Raw genomic sequence first — 8469 nt, forward strand, 5'->3', positions numbered from 1 at the left:
ATATGCTTATGCATTGTTTGACCCTGGTGCTACGCATTCTTTCATTTCAACTGAATTCGCAAAGAAACTTGATATGCTACCTGATCCTCTTGAATATGAATTGCGTATTGAGACTCCTACGGGTGACTTCGTTATGGTGGACCGTGTATTTAAGCAATGTATGCTTTTGGTCGATAATGTTCAAATGCCTGGAGATTTGATGTTGTTGAATATTCGAGATTTTGATGTTATTTTAGGGATGGATTGGCTATCAACATATCATGCTACTGTTGATTGTCATTCAAAGAAAGTTACCTTTCGACTCCCAAATGAGCCCGAATTTTCTTTTTCGGGAAGTTGTAAGGGTACTTTTCCAAGATTAATATCGGCAGTGCAAGCGAGGAAGCTTCTAAGGAAAGGTGGTTATGGATATCTAGCTTGCGTAAAAGACACCAGTAAAGAAGTTGTGAAACTGGAAAATGTTCCAGTTGTTAGAGAATTTCCTGATGTGTTTCCTGAGGATTTGCCCGGCTTGCCACCCGATAGAGAGATTGAGTTCTCTATTGATCTGATGCCTGGTACAGGACCTATCTCGAAGGCACCATATCGGATGGCACCATCTGAATTGAAAGAATTGAAAACACAGCTACAGGAATTATTGGATAAGGGCTTTATTAGGCCCAGCGTCTCGCCTTGGGGAGCTCCAGTCCTATTTGTGAAAAAGAAGGACAGTAGCATGCGGCTTTGTATAGATTACCGTGAACTCAACAAGGTAACGATCAAGAATAAATATCCTTTGCCACGGATTGATGATTTGTTTGATCAACTTCAGGGAGCTCGGGTATTTTCTAAGATCGACCTTCGGTCTGGATATCATCAATTGAAAATTAAAGCAGATGATGTATCTAAAACTGCTTTCAGAACGAGGTATGGGCATTACGAATTTCTTGTCATGCCTTTTGGATTGACAAATGCGCCTGCTGCTTTTATGGATTTGATGAACAGGATATTCAAACATTACCTCGACAAATTCATTGTGGTGTTCATTGATGATATCCTGGTGTACTCGAGGAGTTTGGAGGAGCACGAACAACACTTGAAGCTTGTCTTGCAGACCTTGCGTGAGCAGAAATTGTTTGCTAAATTCAGTAAGTGCGCTTTCTGGCTTGATCATATTGAGTTCTTGGGTCATGTTATCTCGAAGAATGGCATCGCAGTTGACCCAAAGAAAGTTGAAGCGGTTGTTCAGTGGAATCGCCCTACCAATGTAACAGAAGTGAAAAGTTTTCTTGGACTAGCTGGCTATTACAGGAGATTTGTGGAGGGATTCTCCAAAATAGCTGGTCCACTTACTCGCCTAACTCAAAAGGGAGTTAAGTTTGTATGGTCTGATCAGTGTGAGCGCAGTTTTCAAGAATTGAAAAGGCGGTTAGTGACGGCTCCCATATTAACCTTACCTTCAGGAACCAGTGGCTTCACAATTTATTGTGACGCATCTAAAGAAGGTTTAGGGTGCGTTCTTATGCAGGACGATAAAGTGGTGGCCTATGCTTCTAGACAGTTGAAGACACATGAAAGGAACTACCCCACTCATGATCTTGAATTGGCAGCAGTTGTATTTGCTTTGAAAATATGGCGACACTTCTTGTATGGTGAGAAATGTGAGGTCTTTACTGATCACAAGAGTTTGAAGTACATCTTTACTCAGAAAGAATTGAACATGAGGCAGAGGAGATGGTTAGAACTCTTGAAGGATTATGACTTATCCATCAATTATCACCCAGGTAAGGCAAATGTAGTAGCGGATGCCTTAAGTCGTAAATTTTCTGGAAACATGGCAATGTTGCTCACTTCTCAGCAACCTATCCTTGAGGATATGAGGAAGCTAGATTTGGAGGTGTTTGTGCATCAATTAGGTGCTCAGATAGCTAATCTTCGAGTACAACCGACATTGATCGACAAAATTAAGGCTAAACAGAATGATGATTCTCAGTTGGGAAAGATCAAAGAAGGCGTGGAAACTGGGAGACAGTCGGATTTTAGTATTCATGTAGATGGGTCATTGAGGTTTCGTGGTCGGCTATGTATTCCTGATGATCCTGAGTTGAAAAAGGAAATATTGCAGGAAGCTCACAGCACTAAATACTCGATTCATCCAGGAAGTACTAAGATGTATAGAGATTTGAGAGGACATTTCTGGTGGGTCAACATGAAGAAAGACATTGTAAAGTTTGTCGATCAATGCCTGGTTTGTCAGCAAGTAAAGATTGAACATCAGAAACCAGGTGGACAACTACATCCACTTGAGATACCTAAGTGGAAATGGGAGCATATTACCATGGACTTCATCGTCGGTTTACCGAGAACGCCAAGCGGTAAGAATGCTATATGGGTGATTGTCGACCGGTTGACTAAATCGGCACACTTTTTATCGTATCGATTTGGCCTTTCACTTGAAGACATGGCTAAGCGATACGTCAATGAGATAGTGAGACTTCATGGGGTTCCAGTGAGCATAGTTTCTGATCGAGATCCTAGGTTTGTATCCAACTTCTGGAAGAGCTTGCAAGGGGCGTTGGGTACTAAACTCAACTTCAGTACGGCTTTTCATCCACAGACAGACGGGCAATCGGAGAGAACGATTCAGACGTTAGAGGATATGCTACGATCTTGTGCTATTAACTTTGGTGGTTCATGGGATGACCATCTGCACTTGGCAGAATTCTCCTATAATAACAGCTACCATTCCAGTATTAAGATGGCACCTTTTGAAGCAATGTATGGTCGAAAATGCAGAAGTCCGGTTTGTTGGGACGATGTTGGTGAGAAGAGGTTGACTGGCCCTGAGTTTATACAACAATCAGAAGAAAAAGTCAGGTTGATTCGAGAGCGACTGAAAACAGCTCAAAGCCGTCAGAAAAGCTATGCAGACCTTAAAAGGCGCAAGATAGAATTTGATGTGGGAGATCACGTGTTTCTAAAGGTTTCACCTATGAAGGGTGTTATGAGATTTGGCACTCGCGGGAAACTAAGTCCAAGATATGTGGGACCGTTCTTGATATTGGAGAAGATTGGTGAAGTTGCTTATAAACTGGCCTTGCCACCAGCGTTATCTGGAGTTCATAATGTATTCCATGTATCTTTATTGCGAAAATATGTGCCAAATCCTGAACACGTATTGGATTTCACTCCTTTGAGGTTAAGAGAAAACCTGACATATGAAGAACAGCCTATTCGCATTGTGGATAAAAAAGAGCAAGTGCTGCGGCGACGTATAATCCCTTATGTGAAAATTCAATGGCAAAATCATACTGAGAGAGAAGCCACATGGGAGCTTGAGGAAGAAGCAAGAAACAAATACCCTCATTTGTTTGAAAGTTAAGGTAAGGCTAAATTTCGAGGACGAAATTTTTTAAGGAGGGTAGAATGTAATATTTGCCTCTTCTTTTGACCAGGTCAAAAGACTTAGGCTGAAGGAAAAAAAAAAAAGAAAAGAAAAGAAAAGAAAAGTCAAAAAGTAAAGATAAAAGGAAGAAGCAACGGCTGGTCGGGAAAAACAGAAGAGAAAAACAGAGGAGAAGAAAAGGAAAAAGGAGAGGAGAAAGGGAAGAAGAGAAAGGGAGGGTTTGTGCGCGCGGGTCCTCGCCGAGCCATTCCGACTAAGTAACGCAACGACTAGTAAGTACTCGCAACCCTCGTTAGTCCTATCGGAATAATTTTTCGATTAGGGCTCGGAAATAAGAGTTATGTGGATTTGAGCTGCGTAGTCCAATTTTTGGGTTGTCAAGTCTTAAATATCCATGAAAATGAAAGATTATGGTGTTGTGGGGCTGTGCGTTTTGACGGATATCGATTCGGAGTTACGGTTTGTCCGGAATCAAATTTTGAAGTTGAGAGCATAATCTGAAATTTCGTGAACAGTACTTTCCAGGGCTTTGATTGTTGTTTTTGGGCTGTTGTTTGGGTTGGCTGTGTTGGGACATCCATAGTATGCTGGATGGGTTTCGTTTTGACTATAAGAGCGCGCAAAACGGAGTCCGGTGGAGGAAGTTATGGCGCGTGGAAATTTGGCGCGCGAGTTGTTCGTTGTGGTTGGCATTAGATTTTTTCCATTGAGCAAGCCATCGTAGGCTCGTGGGTGTCGGATTATTGGCTAGTTAGCCTTAGCTTATTCGAGTCGCGCGTTAGGGGTAAGTATTACTCGGTTTTGATTCGTTTTTCCGTATGTTTGATAGGATTTTGGAACCGTCGGCTCAAGTATCACATATGGGTTAGTTGTGGATTACCAGGTGAGGGACATTATATCTTCTATGAATTTACAAATTCATATTTTGATAATGAGATATAATTTTTAATACAGTGGAGCATGTTTTCTGCATAAATTGGATCGATCATTTACTACCTTTTGTCGATTGTGAAATGAGTTGAAAAGTCTGATGACGTTATTGAAATGAAGCTTTTGTGAATGCTTATATTAAAGGTTTTGTGAAGAGGATTAGCCGCGGGCTATTCTTGTTGTGAAATGTTTTGTGAAATGGATTTATTGGTGTTGATTATGGATTTCTAGATTGAGTTATAAGTTGCTGCTGCTCGTATTACTATGTTGAGAACCCGTTGAGGGGGGAGTATGCATACTGTCAGGATATCCTTCTGGGCCGAACCGCCGGCTTATAATAAGTGGTAGACCTTGCCAAGAGGGTTAAACTTGGTCGCCTTTGTCACGGCGTTAAACTTGACCATAGTTTGATTACGAGCATGAGATTGGTTGATGGATTGACCATCAACGTGTTATGTGATGAGACTAGTCAATGGATAGACCATTGATGATTGGCTATTGTTGTTAAGTGAGTTTTTATTGAGAAATCTGATACGAATGACTTTTATTGAAAAGTTATTATACCTTTGAGATATTTTTGGTTATATTGTACATTGAGTTTGAGTTATGAGCTGTGATATTTTTATGCTATTGCACAGTAATTGTTCGACCCACTTAGAAGAAATATGTTACTCACTGAGCCGTGGTAGCTCACCCCTTATCTTACATACCTTTCAGGTTCTTCTGCTGGCCGCAAGTAGGGCGTGAGCGGGCGTTAGTCGGAGGATTTCTTTTTGATTGTGGGATTTTGGGTACGTTGTACATATTGACGTTGAGCTATTGGAATAGTTTTTTTGTTGGATTTGTATATATCCTTTTGATGGTTTTAGAAAGCTCTATGTTTTCGAGTCTTGTTTAAGTTTAGGCTGCGTCCTTTGGGTGAAAGGACGGCCGTGTTACGATCCCGTTTTGGTTGTATTCGGGGTGTGACAGTATCATAGTCGTAGCTTTTTTTTATATATTTCTTTTATACATAGACATTATAATAGTTGCTCTCCGTGCTTCAAACCTGATTCACTCTCTTAGAGGAGTTACAGTGGCTAGTGCTTCCCAAGTCATTGGCTCGGATGTACATGTATATGTTTCTTACTACTGTGAAATGAAATTTTTAGACTGTTTGAGTTTCTCTATTCTTATTAGAATCGCAAACATACGATCTTAGGGATTCTCCCTTCCGCAATTGCCCTTCTCGACAAAAGGGTGTACACATCCCTGAACAGAAGGAAAGGGAGGGATGCGATGTACCAGACTTCTGGACTCCTTCCAGATGCCAAGAGTATCACTCGTTTCAGAGCGGTAGGAATGCTGCTTACGTTCATTCTGTACATGCGTCTTGGGGCCTAGTTCCAGCCAAACTGCGAAGTTTTGCATGCTTTTCTAGAAACGTCTTGTTATGTCTTCCTGTTCTTTGTTTCTTGTCAAAGCTTTCTTCTTAATGGTGGCTCACCTTTTATTCACAACCGGTTCACTGCTCATTTCTTGCATACTGCTTGGTTGGCGGCAATAAGGAGTTCCTTTGCCTATTCTCTTTCATGAATTCTCTGATCGTTTTTTCTCTGGATGAGTGGGAAATCTGTTAGGTTATTTTGGGTGCTACTCTGAGAGCTACCGCCAGTTGAATCGCTGAGTTGTTCGAGGGTGACACAAGCCAACCGAACCTCCGTCAAAAGTCAGTGGTGGTTATCAGGAATTGCTCAACATGAGATTGCTGAATGTACCTCATTACTTGAAGAATGAAGAAACATTTTCTCGGATTTTCAAAACTGATTCAACTTCTAAGTTATCCTATGACCCCCTTCCAACAAGATCTGTCAAACAGATGGGTCGGGTCGGGTTTGGATTGGGTCGGAAAATGGTCCGACCCAAATAGACCAATTTAACCTATTTTGATCAATTTCCATGTAATGCAAATATAATTACCCATACCCGACCCAATCGAAATTGCTAATATATTTCAATATTTAACTCAATCTAGGAAAACTCATACCCAAATTGAGATGATAGTGCAAAATGAGTGAGCATAAGATTGAGTGAAAGCATGAGTTGAATTTCAACAAGTTGTAAAATCATTTATGACTCATTTAACATACATATTATGATTACACCACTCATTTACTGAATATAACTAACACATTTATAACCCATTTAATGATATATGGATTAAGAAATGGGTTTATGACCCATTTTGACAGGTCTACTTCCAACAAAGAAGGAATTATGGATTTTTTGTTTTGCTAAAGAAGGAATTATGGACTTGTTACTTGGTCCTTGACACCTTGCATAAGTACTAGCGGCTCTGTGCTTAATCATTCGGTCAAATGCAGGAGAAAGGCAGAGGGTATCTGTCGGAGCAATATCCTATTCTATTCTCTAAGCACAAGCTGCTTGCAAGAAAATGGGTACGATATGTTAGAAATTTAACTATAGCGAAAGACTGAAAATTCCGATTATTCATGTATAAACTATAACCATGCATAATCATAATCGAGTGCGGAAACGTTAAAAAATCTGTACTGACATTCAGCCATTAATGAAATCGAGAACCTGATATGCGGAGCTTTGACGATCATCGATAGGTACTTCTAGCCAATTGCCTTCTCAACGTCGATGTTGTGTTTTCCGATAGCTCAAATCAATGAATGAGAGATCGATCTTCTTGTTATGAGAGGGTTTGACTTAAATAACCTATTTATATCTCAATTCATACTCTTATAGATAACTTCTCCCATCAAGATAGTTATCTTAATATTGGGCGATCATAGTTATCACGTATTTTAATGCGCTCAATATACGTTGACGAAATTAATCAATGTGGGCAATAATAAACTAAATGTGGGATCACATTATAGATATAATAATTATAACATTCTCCCACTTGATCCCAACATTTCACCAAATGAAATATTGAACCAAACACAAAAACTTCATGTTGAAAATAAAACACATGAATCATGGCAATAAGTCCTCTTAGAACGAGTAATATCTTCCATGTATCACAATGCGTCTTATCTGCCCATATGTGATAACATAACTTAATGAATAAACCTTATGTTTATTCTAGGTCAAAAAATGATTGTTATTCTCAGAATAACTGAATGTATACACCAGAATTGAGAATAACATCACAATTGAGTAACAGTTTCACCAATTCGTCCATATGACGAAAATTTACATGATAAGACCAATTCCTATCCTAAACACATGATCCTTGTAACTCATTAGTGGCATGCCTTTAGTTAAAGGATCAGTTAACATCAAATTAGTTCTAACGTGTTCAATGACCACTTTATTTTTTTTAACACGTTCCCTTATAGCTAAATACTTAATGTCGATGTGCTTGCTTCGACTACCACTTTTGTGGTTTTTAGCGATGAAAACAGCAGCTGAATTGTCACAAAATATCCTTAATGGCTTAATAATGGAATCAACAACTCTAAGCCTTGATATGAAACTCTTCAACTACACACCATATGAGGTAGCCTCAAAACAGGAAATGAACTCAACCTCCATAGTGGAAGTAGCAACCAAAGTCTGCTTCGCACTCCTCCAAGATACGGCTCCGCTAGCTAACATAAAAATATATCCAGATGTTGATTTTCGAGAATCAACGCAACCAGCGAAATCCGAATCCGAATAACCAACTACCTCCAGGTTGTCAGTTTGTCTATACATAAGCATCTAATCTTTTGTACCTTAAAGGTACCTCATCATCTTTTTTGCAGCTCTCCAGTGGTCCATTCCTAGATTACTATGATATTTTTCCAACATTTCCACAGCAAAAGCAATGTCAGGTCGAGTGCAAACCTGAGCATATATCAAGCTTCCAACAGCAGAAGCATATGTGATGTTATTCATCCGTTCCCTTTTCTAAATCATTCCTCGGGCATTGGTTCAAATCACACTAAGGCGGTTGGACCGCTCCCATTGTTCAAAAAGGGCTATTTCAGCTACAGTGCTCGTGTCAAAAGGAGCAAGCGATTCGTCTTTCCGTATAATATAGTCAATATCCATGCACCCCAATTGAAGAAGGATTAACTCCTTCCAAACTTTATAGTTTTCACCATTCAGCACAGGAATATCATTCTTAAATTCAAAGAAATTCACAGATTGTATAA

General features: G+C 39.8%; 1 long non-coding RNA gene across 1 annotated transcript; it reads left to right on the plus strand.

The window, feature by feature from the left end:
• Window positions 1–3534: 3534 nt before the first annotated feature.
• On the plus strand, window positions 3535–5289 carry LOC115684135 (uncharacterized). Its single transcript, XR_008815951.1, has 4 exons — window positions 3535–3657; window positions 4215–4268; window positions 5033–5106; window positions 5220–5289. It is a non-coding gene; the product is annotated as an uncharacterized LOC115684135 (long non-coding RNA).
• Window positions 5290–8469: the final 3180 nt, after the last annotated feature.

Source organism: Syzygium oleosum, unplaced genomic scaffold, assembly GCF_021117445.2.
Source record: "Syzygium oleosum isolate NSW1041296 unplaced genomic scaffold, Sole_v2.1 Sole_v2.03, whole genome shotgun sequence".
NCBI lineage: Eukaryota > Viridiplantae > Streptophyta > Magnoliopsida > Myrtales > Myrtaceae > Syzygium > Syzygium oleosum.